Consider the following 12,553-nt stretch of genomic DNA (forward strand, 5'->3'; position numbering starts at 1 on the left):
CCACTCCTGAAACCTTGTCTTGGATTGAACTGGAAGTATCACTTATTTATTTTGTTTCTGTTTGTACATAAGTAAAAATGAAGTGTTTTTAACACAATGGTATGAAACTAGAAACATTTTAATAAAATCTGGACTAGATACAAAGGTATGTTTGAGGTGGCTAGATTTTCATAAAATAAAACTAGGGATACTCTCATGTTGGAGGATGTGATGTGCGTTGAAGGTGTTCAGAGAGGGCAGACAGAGGGCAGGGAGGGAAAGTGGCAAGCAGGCAAAAAAAAAAAAAGGTTGGGTATATGGCAGAGATATTTGGCAGCTGCCCTTGTATGGAAAGGGGGGTGGGGGCGGGGAGGGATGCCCTAGCAGAGAACCCTACACCATACCAGAGTGGAGCTTCTATAACATTGCCTATGAAAGGCAAGGCTATCGGACATAGTGGCCCTTTCACTGAAGATTTTCACTTCTTGGGTGTTGGAAGTGACAGTTATTTGTATCATAGTAGTGCCTAGCAGCCTTAGTCAGGGACCTGGACCCCATTGTATTAGGCGTTATGCAAACATAGAACAAAAAAGATTCTCCTTGTCTCAAAGAGCTTACAGCCTAAGGCCAGGTTTACTTTAGAAACTTTTGCCAGTATAGTAATGCCAGGTAGAAGTGTGATTTTTTGAGGGGGCAACACTTTCAGTGTGGGCGCAATTATTCTAGCATAAAAGTGGTTTTGCAGTTGTACCTTTTTTTGCTCACCAAACCAGTTCAACCCTCATGGCAAAAGCTCTTTCTTGCTGGTAGAGGCTGCATCTGCACTAGGGGAGTTTGCTGATAAAAGCTATACCTGTATGGCTGTACTTTCAAACCTTGCCTAGTGTAGAGGTAAGTATCTCCCTCTTCCCCCATCTCAGGCCACCTGCCTCCCCAGAAGAGACGGGGGGAGGGGGGATTTTTTCCTCCCCCTCTCTTCTAACTCCCAAAGGTAGAGGGGAGAGGAGTAAAGTGGGGGGCAGCGAGGGAGTGAGCGGGAGCCGCTGCGGGGGAGGCGGCCAGGCGGCGCTGACAGGGAAGGAGGGAGGTGCAAGGAGACAGCGGGGTGGGATGACTGGGGGGTCGCTGGGCCGCGGAGTGCCTAGGCCGGGTGCGGGTTCGGCCCGTTCACTCTCCAGGGGCCCTGGGCGGCGGCTCCGCGACTTCCGGGCCGGCCCCAAGGCTCCGCCCCGCGGCGGGCGCGGGCCCCGCGGCGCCTTTGGCCGGACGGGACCCAGCGGAGCGGCCCCTTCGGCCGGGTCGGAGCCGCCGCGAGGGGCAGCGCGGGCGCGGCAGGAGCCCGGCTGGCGAGGGGGCCGGGGGAGCAGAGGCGGGCGGGCGGCCCGCCAGCCACAGGGGGCACCGCGGGCAGCCTGCGCCCTGGCGCCAGAGCCCGGGAGAAGGGACGCCCGGCCGGCGGGGGGGGGGGGAGCCTCGGCTGCCGCGGGGCGGGGCGGGGCTGCGCTGGGGCGGGGGAGCCGGAGGTCGCTGCGGGTGTTAACGAGTGAGTGACAGGCGAGGGCAGAGCCGGCCGCTGGGGGTTGTCAGGAAGTTACACACACGCACCGCTGAGGGGTTTCCACGGGGCTATTTTAACATGTCCCTGGACCAGCTTTGTGTTTATTGTTAAAAATCTCCTGTTTAACCATTCAGCCGTGGCCCGCCGGAGCTGCGGCACCACCCGCAAAATCCCCGTGTGCTCTGAGCGGCCGGTGTCTCCCGTCACAACAGGGCTCTGCTGACTGGGGCAGGTCACTTGCAGTAATGGGGGCGTTTTCGGGGTGACCCCAAAACTAAAATATTGAGATCGTCTCGCGAAACTGAAACGCCAAAAAAAAATCAATTGGGGTGAAACAAAATACTTTGTTCCACTCCAAAAATAAACCATTTTTCTTTTTCCCGTTTTTTAAGTGCTTTTTAAATACGTTTATAATTAAATTGCAGTAAATCTGGAAACAAAAGTTGCTTTGAATCTGAAGGGCAAAATATTTAATTTTGAAAATGTCAAAATATTTTGTTTTTTCCCAACCAAAGCAATTTGGTGAAATTGACACAAATTTGGTCAACTCAGATCTGCCTTTGTTGGCAAAAAAAAGACAAAGGGGCAGGGGGGAGAAAAATTTCACCCAGCTCTAATCCGGTAATCTCCATTTGTCACACCACCATATTAAAAGTGAGTACATCTGCAGTCTGTTTTGTTGCATGTGTACTGTTTGTTTATGTGTTATATCTGTGCAGAAGTACAGATATTAAAAATTAAATTAGATTCAGCTCTAAGACGTCTGGCAGCTTGCCCGTGTGGATTTCAGTTATACAAAGTTTGGGCACTTTTGGCTCAAATGGAGGCCTCGTAATGAACAGTTCTAACTGGGGTTAAGTCTGTCTGGCAGTGCAACAAAACGTTCTAACCTTAGCACTTCAGAGTGATCCCTTGCATTTGTTAGATTTCCAAGGTTTCTGGTGGGAGTTCTTTATGAAAGATGTTTTGTTTATGTTGGACATCAAACACAAGGAATAATTAGAAGGAAAAACAGAGTAAATTTCAACAGAAATGTAAGGTTGTAGAACTGGATAAAGTAGGCTTGGCTGCTTACTGGTGAAAAGTGCATTTCTTGGCAAGCTGGACCCTATCAAGGCTTTGCTCGGAACTTCTAACAGATATTTTGGTTTAAAAGCTCTTAAATCTTTCATTTTCTTTACAAAAGCATGCAGCAAATTGAAAAGGGGAAAACATTTTGTGAATTTAAATAAGAAAAATCTTTCCAGATGAAAGTCTTGGTACCACCTGTTGTGGTAAAAATAAGATCTACGCTCTTATACTTAGAACAAAGGCCAGAATTACTTGGCCTACCTGTACTGTTTTTGAAATGTCTCCAATAAAAATAGCACTTCATGTGGCTTTTTTGATGAAACGTGGTTGAGTTACTGGTCCCTCGGTGTAATTTGGACTCAATTGCACTGGAATGATGTCTCTGTACTTCCTCTGATGATGATGTTATATATACATGGTATTGATAGATGGTGAAATTTAGAACAATTCTGGTGAAATTAAAAGTTGCTTGTATGTCAGTGATATAAAAAGTAATATCAGGTTGAAGGTTTGATATTATTTATTTATGAAAATGTTGATGAAAAACTGGAATTAAGACTTTCATATAGGCTTTTTTATTTTTCAGAATATATGTTTAAATTATGAAGTTTGTAGTCCTTTCGGCGGTGAGGATGGCTTTGAAAATGAAAACAGCTGCATTGCTGTCTGCTCTGTAGCCAGCAGCACTGTAAACCCAGTATAAGTCCCACTAAATTGAATGGAAGGACTCATCTTGATTTGAGTGGGATTTGGATTGGCCTTTAAGCCATATGAATTTTCCCTATAAACTAATCCTAATACATAGCACACAGTAATGAGATGCGCCACTGAATAAATGACTTTATTCACTGTGTATTTTCACGTATTTCTTTCTTACAGTTGTTAGGCACAAGGACCAAATACATCAGTTGTGTAATTCCTTTGATGAATTTAGTTCATTGACTAAACAGTGATTATTGATGAAAGTTCTGGGTTGCAACTGGATCAAGGCTGCTCATTTCTCTTGCCTGTCTATTAAACTGCTTTAGACTTATGTCTGCTTGCTGTAGCTTTTTCACTGTTTTCCATGCACTGCTTTGGAATTAAATAATATTGCATCTTACCTCCTGTTTCAGTGTTTAGTGTTTTACCTAGTGTGGGGCAGATCCTCTATGGTTGTAAATTGTAGTAGCTCCACAATGGATTATAGGATTATAGGGAATGTATTTAAACACAGCAGCAGCTACAGTCTTACATGACAAATTAATAAGAAAATAAAGAAAGCTGAGATTTGTAATGTACCTTAACCTGAGTTAAATAATAGTTTGCTAAATATTTAGACAATTAAATAAATACTCTGCTACCAACATTTGGATATCAAAATTTGGACAAATAGCAACCAAACTTTGGTTATAGTTAACAGTTAAGATTTTCTTTGTTATTTAGGGCATGATTCTGCAGGTATGCCAGTTTGAAATGAAAATATGCATAAGAGTGAGAAAAGTATGGGATTTTTTTTAAAGGTCAGGCTCTTATATTTTATTTGGTGCTTTTTTGAGAGGATGGTAGAGGATTTCTGGAGGCAAATAATCTATGCAATAAACCGAGTCTTAATTTAACCAAATTAGGTGTGGCAAACCTACATGTTAAGCCTTTAATTGCTAGTTGCAATGCAGCGGCATTGTTAACATTGTCCAACTGCTCCCCCTTGTGCTAGATAGCGAAGGTTTTAAATGCACGTTAACTGATTGTGTGTGTTTAGTCTGGAACTATATTTATTTACATTTGTTACAATTATATTTTATTCAGTATTGATACATGTAGTTGGTTTATTATTAGTGTTAATCATCTCCAAAAATGTTAACTTTAAGGGGATTGTCAAGTAGTTAAAACCTAATATTTTATGTAATTAAAAATAAGGTTAAATAGAGTTAAAAATTAAATATAGTGATGCATGTCCTCCAAATTTTAAATGATGTGATTTTAACAGAAAAATAATCTACATATCTATTATAGGGAAGCTTTTAAAAAATACAGTTTTTGGAAGAATTAATCCCCACCCCTGAAAAACATAGGTACCATCCTTTGACATCTGGCTCTTCAGCATAAGCTGTATTCCTAGGTATTATTAATTATTCTGGTGCGGAAAATGTCTTCATAAGGTGCTACTGAAGTTGTTTTAACAAAAACAGCCAAGTTAATTTTAACTTCCTTTATGATATGGGAGGAAAATTGTCTGACAAATAGAAAAAAATAAACCTCAGCATGGAGACTTTTTGTTTCAAATATGCAATACGTGGCCTTTAATTTGGTGTGTGTACTTTCTAATTTGTTTGTGCAAATGATAGCATGCACAGAAATTATGTACAAGTTATTCTGCTCACAAAATTGTGCATGCTCAGTTGGAAGCTGCGTTGAATCCTCTGAAAACTGGACCCTTACATTCTCTGAGAGGTAGTAGTAGTATTTAATGTTTGTATGTGCTAGTTGTAACACAAACGTGAGGTAAATGACTGTCTTAGTGGAAAGCTAAAATACTCATCTTGTTGGTATCCTTTAGATTAAAGCTAGCATTACATTTTCTAGTAATAAAACATGATACTTCTGTAGCAGTTGTCACCTAAATATAAGAATGTTTTACAAGCTTTAATTAGCAAATAATCAAATCTCTGTGATGTAGATAAGTATTAAATCCATTTTATAGATGGGGAAACAGGTACAGATGTAACTTTCCCAAGGTCATATACCAAATCAGTGGTAGAGGCCATGAATCCTGATTCGTACTCCCTTTCTCTAAATGTTAGATATATTTCCCCCCCTAAAGATGCCACTTCTATTCCATGTTTTCCAGTACAGCAATAACTATTTTAGAGGTTTGGCCACTTCTTTGTGTAAAATATGTGGTTTCTTTTTTTGCTACAGGTCAGTACCGTGCATGAGCTTTTTATAACTGTCCATATCACTGTAGTGTCTGGAATAAAAAGTGATATCATGTTTAGTAGTCCTCTACTAGTTAGTGTCTGTCTGACAAGATTTTTTCGGGATTACTGATTTCTGTTTATTAATATATTAAACCATTTTAGTGCATTTTAGATTGCATTTGAGCTGGTTTTAATTAATGTATTTTATCATTTTTAAGAGGACTCGCATTTTACATGAATAAGCTCAGGGTTGCATGTGTCATGTCTATTTAAATTTTTACAGTTAATTGGATACATATGTACTATATTAAAACCAATATGCTCCGATCCTAAGTGGTTATATGAAAATGAACAGATTTTTATTTGAAACAGCTTATTTTCATCCACTTTTAACACAAACCATTTTTCAATACAAATATATTTGGATATGTGTGTATGGTTATGTTTTCCCATTTCTCTTCCAAACTCAGATTTATTTTACTAATTTAATAGATATTAATGGAATCAGTGCTTTTTAATTGAATCCAATAAAATTTAATGCCAGTTTCTCTGAAGCAATGCCAATTAACTAAAAAAACCCCACATTTCTGAAATGGATGTGTTCATAGAGTGCCTGTCAAGTACCTGACAGAAAATAGAGATAAGGAAAGATGTAGAGGGAGAGGACTAAAATCAGGGACACTACATCATAAAAAGGAATAAGGTTTCAGAAACCTACAAAGAGTTTTTAAATAATATGTATTGTCAAAAGATTTCTTAGCTAATAATTAGATGAGCCAAAACCAAGTATGCATACTTTTAATAAAGCCAGTGTTATTTTATTCTTAGAATGCAGTTTAATTCAAACCAGTGAGTTAATAAGATCTGTGGATATAGGCTAGAGACAAGGTTTAGCAATTTTAACTCCTCACATTTATTGAAATGAAGCATTTTAGAAAAGTGGCAAAATTAAATGGAAGATAGTGTAAACACAGTACAGGTGTATTGGAACTAATATACAGTAGTCTTACTCAGACTAAAGTAGATTTCCATTCATGTAAATGTGTTTGCCAGCTGATGGTGTGCTCTTAGAACATTTGGCAAAGGGTCACTCCTAGATAAGGTCATATAATAAATGACAAGTATAATTTTTAAATGCTTTCAGTGGATTAATGCAATGGATTTTTTAAGATTAAGGGGGTTATTACATCCATTTGGTGCCTTTACTGCTGGAAAAATAACTGAGAGCAGAAGTTTTTTGTGTTACCTTGGAAAAAGATCTTCTAGAAGTCAAACACTATTAACTTTAACGAAGTAGCTTTGATGGCAGGGAAAAGACAGCTGATACTACACTTCCCTAACAATAAACCACATTGACAGATAAAAACAAACATGTGCGCGATAACATATAGCATTTCAGAGAACAGGGCCAGTATCTAATGTAGACTGATGTGAACTTTGCTTTTCTTTAAAGACTGTTACTTCTTCTGTTGTGGTAACTTTTAAAAGCAGAAAAATTTAATTCTGTTTTTATGGCAAAGTTTGAACATGTTATTACTGGAGTAGCTAAGTATGACTGTTCTGACAAGTCTAATACCTATGACTGTAACTTTTGGAGAACAGATACATCTTTAAGAAGATTGATTTACTTACCAATTTTGTATACTACTGTTTTAACTTAATTGGAAGAAATAGTAAGTTCTTTGGTTGTAATAACTTGATCCACCTATTTGCCACCCCCAACCTCTTTAACTTCCTTTAATTTTGTATTCTACTCTGGAGGCCTGGTACTGATCTGGTCATTGTTACTAAAATAGCTGCAGAGCCTTATTACCTTTCAGGCATTACTAACCCTGAGGCAAAATGGACACAATGTCCTTGGCTAAAGTAAACAGTACAGGGCGTATGGTTAATTTTTTGTCACTAATGCTTGTTTGAGACAGAATAACAGTGTGTGTACTTTGACTGCCTTAGTTTATCTCATCATTACTCATAAAATGTAGTATAACTGATTTCAGTGATAAAGCATAACCCAAATACATCTCCTAAATATTTTTCCTAACAATACTTAACTCAGTACTTTAAAACAATATTTTCATCCCATTAAAAAGAAAAAAGAAAACCCTCAGAAAATAGTCCATTGTTCTGGGGCAGTACTTGGGGATTACTTGTATAATTACTCTCACCAGTGATCATGAAGGCTCATACTATAGATATGAATCTCATTGTTGAGTTTGGTGGTTCAGTTTAGCCCCTAGCTCACTGGGACATAGCATGCTGGGATATCTCCTACGGTGGGAACAAGTAGTCCTCCTAGCTGGGGACCTAAAATTGGGGAGGAACTCATGGGAGACATACATTTAAAATAACTTGAGTGCTGTTGAATTATTCTTTCCTCTTACCTTTGCTACTTGTAGCACTCAGGATGCTCTCATGGGGTGTATTTAACAGTGGATTTCTTTTTGTTTGATCCTTAATGATACTTGAAAGAAATGTAATTAATGTTTTTTCTTCAGATGTTATTCTGTGTAGAATAAAATTTTCTGTGTTTCTTCTGTTTTTTTCTGTTCTCAAAGAGGCTCATGCAAAACCAGGATCTCTGAAAGTCCACTTGCTCCTACATGTTTCAAAGAGCTGCTGTATCCATAATTTATTTGCTTGTGGCACCTTAAAAATTCAGTGTTAGTCAACTGGGAATAAACAAATAGAAGATCAGCGGTGGAAGTGGTGAAAAAGCAGCAGAAGCAGGTAAAACTAGAAATCTTGCTTTCTTTCACTTAGTAAGAAAAAGTATTAGGTTAATACAGAAAATTATATATAAGCAGAGAATGTGAGGTGAATATTAAAGGTGATTTCACATATGGAAAATTCCACTAAAGTTCATGGAAAACTTGTATATGCAAGGGGGTAGTGTGACTTGACCCTAAAATCCCTCTGAAGGAGGGTAGTAGAGGCCATATAGGTTTGAAGAGTATGCATTCTAGGATGGGGGAAGGATGTGAAGGAGGTCAGAAAGGTTGGGGCTGTAGTGAGAGCATGATGTACTCTGCCTACTTCCAGCCCTCAGAATGATTTCTAGGGGCCTGTTCCAGCTGTTGTAAGTTAATGCAGCCCGTTGGCTGCTCAGATTTGGGCAGGGGGGCAGTTCAGCTGCCTGGCCAGTGCAGAATTTGCGGAGGCACAGGGCATGTGTTGCCTCCCCTCTCAGTCGCACTATGTAGTTTGAAGATTGAGCCCTAGGCCTTAAACAAAAGGAGCTAACCATATCATCTGCTCTTTCCTCATATTGTACATATAAAACTACTGAAGTTCTTATAAAAAAACAGACAAATCCCTTATATTCTCACCAGACTTCCCCCAGTTGAGATTTTATTCTATGAGCAACATGCCTCCTAAATAGAAGGCTTTCCAAAGATTTTCAGGAGATATTAGCATCTGTTTGTCTGTGAGTAGGCAGGAATATATATATATATAGAGAGAGAGAGAGAGATGATTGAGTTGGAGTGATGATGATACAGTTATAGCTCTTTGTGCTTTGAAAATATTCAATAATGAGGTAGGTAAATAAATACTATTCCCATTCTCAGAAATGGAAACTAACGCAAAGTTTGTGACTTGCCTCATGCCACTATGTGATTTATGGGGAAAATTCACAGATGTTATGCCAAGGGTGGCTAGGCATTCCTACGTACTTGCTATTTCTGGCTGCCATGGTGACTCAGAGGTAGCTCAGTCCTGTGCTGAATTGGCCTGTGGCAGTCCCATGATCAGGGTGGAATGTTGCTTCTCCCTGTTAGTCCCTGTGCTGTGCTCTGCTCAGCAGTGGCACAGGGATGAAATTATCTTCCATGGGAAACTCCTTCACTGAAGTCCTTTTAAAGCTAGACAAGATAAAGCACTATTGGTAGGAACAAGATTGGTAGGAACAAGGAATGATCTAGATCAGTGGCTTTCAACCTTTCCAGACTACTGTACCCTTTTCAGGAGTCTGATTTGTCTTGCATACCCCCAAATTTCACTTAAAAACTACTTGCTTACAAATCAGACATAAAAATACAAAAGTGTCACAGCACAGTCTTACTGAAAGAATGCTTACGTCCTCATTTTTACCGTATAATTGTAAAATAAATCAATTGAAATATAAATATTGTACTTACATTTCAATAAAAAAGGAGTACTTGTGGCACCTTCAAATAAGTGTGTTAGTCTCTAAGGTGCCACAAGTACTCCTTTTCTTTTTGCAAATATAGACTAACATGACTGCTACTCTGAAACCTTACATTTCAATGTATAGTATATAGACCAGCATAAACAAGCCATTGTCTGTATGAAATTTTTGTTTGTACTCACTTCGCTGGTGCTCTTTATGTAGGTTGTTGTAAAACTAGGCAAATATTTAGATGAGCTGATGTAACCCCTGGAAGACTTCTGCGTACTCCCAGGGGTACACGTACCCCTGGATGAGAGCACTAAACTAGGTGATCTATTACTTCTTTTCATGGGAGGTAGCCTCTGCTTCTCCTATTATTCTACTTCATGGCTAGCAATGCCTTGTGGATCCATTTAGTAGCAGATTATCTGCCACTATACCTACTCTGTCCTTTCCCAAAACCTTGCTTTGTAGAGATCCCTTGTGGATCTGTGTTCCCCAACTCCTATGCAGCAAACACCCACACTGATTACCCATTTCTGGTCCTGAGGAAGGAGGCAGGATTTGATCTTAATGACCTTTCAGTGTGAATGAATAATAATACTGAGATTAGAATTATTGCTGGTGTTTCCTGGTTTAGCCAACTGGAGAGCTTTTTGTTCTCCATGAACCTACAAAAATATTCAATTTCTGCTTCCTACAAAAAACAGTATTTGAAATATTAGTATCCTCAGATACCTAGATTAATGCACTAAAGGTTCATTTCTAAAGCAGAGAATTTACAGTTTGGATTTAGTGCCAATATTAGTTTACACATTTTCTATATTAGCTATATTATTAGCTTACACATTTCCTGGACTCAAGCCTCTCATCCAGACCTTCGCTATTTAAATTACACCAATGTAGACTTCCTTAGGCTTTGTCTTCACTGGGAAAAAATGTGTGTTCTAATAATGTGGTAACTAACGTGTGGTAAAATCCTAGTGAAGAAAAGGCAAGTCTTTGTTTACCTCAACCTGCGAAGATGTGAAAAGTACAAACTGCCTTGTCTTCTCTAGGATTTTACTGCATGGTAGTTACCACAGGTTATCTATCATGTGGTAAGAAAATGCCTGTCTGTAGCATGGATGCACCCTTACTGCTCAGTTCCTCAGAAATAGATGATGTGTAGATGATGTGTAAGTGATTCAAGTGATACCATTGTAGCTAATGGGTGTGAGTCTAACTCACTGAGTTGTAGCAGCCTATGCACAGAGGGAGCCAGAAGTCAGTGTAAGTCATACCAAGTCAGTGTATATGTATATGTAGTTGACTGTACTCAAAGCCAAATCCTGCTCTTTCCTTGACAGCCATAGAGATCCATCAGACAGGGGAACCAGTGCAAATTAGGGGATTGAGTTAGCCACATACAGCACAGTGCAGTACACTGTGGCATTTGGCTTCACACTAACATCCTGTGTGGCACAGCACAGAAGTTTTTGATTTGGTCCTCAGTGCTTGCTTGCTTCTTTTAAGGAAAATGAATGTACTCCACAGATTCAGTATACGGTTTTTAATTGCTTCTCATTACTCAGTAAAATCCACATTCATCTAATTGTCTAATGAAGTCTACATACATTACAAGACTAAAATTTTAAAATCCACTGTTGAGTTACCCGAGAGCGTAAGAAAGCACATTTTAATCACTATTGGATAGCACAGAAATGACTAGATTGTCAAAGTTTTGATTTTTTTAATCTTTGTACTAAGAACAAATTCAGTCCCAATCCATTTTTTTTAAAAGTAACTGAAATAACAGAAAGTGGTCTGAAAAATGGGAAAAGGAAATATAATGGATCTGGGTCTCTTTATTTTTGCCTTAGCTGCAAGATCATTTCCCTATCACACTCTGTCCTTTCTTTTCAATATAGTATTATATCCGATTTCTTTATAAGTTAATAATTCCCTATTGCTGTCTGATTTCATGGAGCAAAGTGTTTTTTGGTGGTAGGTTCATGCACTGCTCATCTTTCCAATCCCTTAGACCCAAATTTACTTCTGTCACACAGAAACCCTATGTTATTTCACATTTTGATATTGTAAATTATATACAGTGCATCAAAATTACTGACTCATGATCCTGATGCTATTAGAAGCAATTTATTTTAAGATTCCTGATTGACTTTTCTCTTTCTCTCTCTCTTACTTTGGTATAGTTGTGTCATGTGGTTGGACCTTTGGCAGGTGGAGTAGTAATCTTAAATTTTAGAAATGTACGTTCATTGAATGCAATGCCATCAGCTTAGTTCAGGATTGCAGAGAGCTGTGCCCTCTTGTGTTCATTTGTAAAGAAACAGAAATAAGAATGAAAGAAATAGAAAACAGCCTGGATTCTAGGACAAAACCTACTGTACTGAACTCAGATGGTACTTATAAATCACAACTAATCTGTTTCAGAGCCAGGAGTGATTCCTGAACTGTTTAAATAAAATATAGTACGGGATTTTTTTCCCCTGAAGACAGGTATTTTGATTTAAAATCTTATATTAAAAGGAAGGGAACAGAATGTAGAACCCAGATATTATTAATAAGTTGATGAATGAAAAGGATAACAATCACCAAAATCATAATCATGTCAGAATTTTTTCCCAAAGAAAACCAGTATAAAACCTAGTTATTACAAACAAGCTTCCTAATAGACCATCTCCAGTTTTTAGACTATTATTTCATGTGCCTCATATTTCGCCAAATACAATTAATTTATTGTAGATACTAGGGCTGTCGATTAATCACAGTTAAGTCACGTGATTAAATCAAAAAAATTAACTGCGATTTAAAAAATTAAGCGTGATTAATTGCACTGTTAAATAATAGATACCAATTGAAATTTATTAAATATTTTTGGATTTTTTCTATATTTTCAAATATACTGATTTC

General features: G+C 38.5%; 1 protein-coding gene across 1 annotated transcript in view; it reads left to right on the forward strand.

The window, feature by feature from the left end:
- Positions 1–8,093: 8,093 nt before the first annotated feature.
- The window catches only part of LOC311521819 (uncharacterized protein), a 132,437-nt gene continuing 127,977 nt past the window's right edge, over positions 8,094–12,553 (forward strand). Inside the window, exon 1 of the mRNA XM_084630465.1 lies at positions 8,094–8,235. The gene's annotated coding sequence lies outside the window, so the exon portion shown is untranslated. The remainder of the gene's footprint in view (positions 8,236–12,553) is intronic.

Source organism: Lepidochelys olivacea (assembly GCF_965140295.1).
Source record: "Lepidochelys olivacea isolate rLepOli2 genome assembly, chromosome: 6".
NCBI lineage: Eukaryota > Metazoa > Chordata > Testudines > Cheloniidae > Lepidochelys > Lepidochelys olivacea.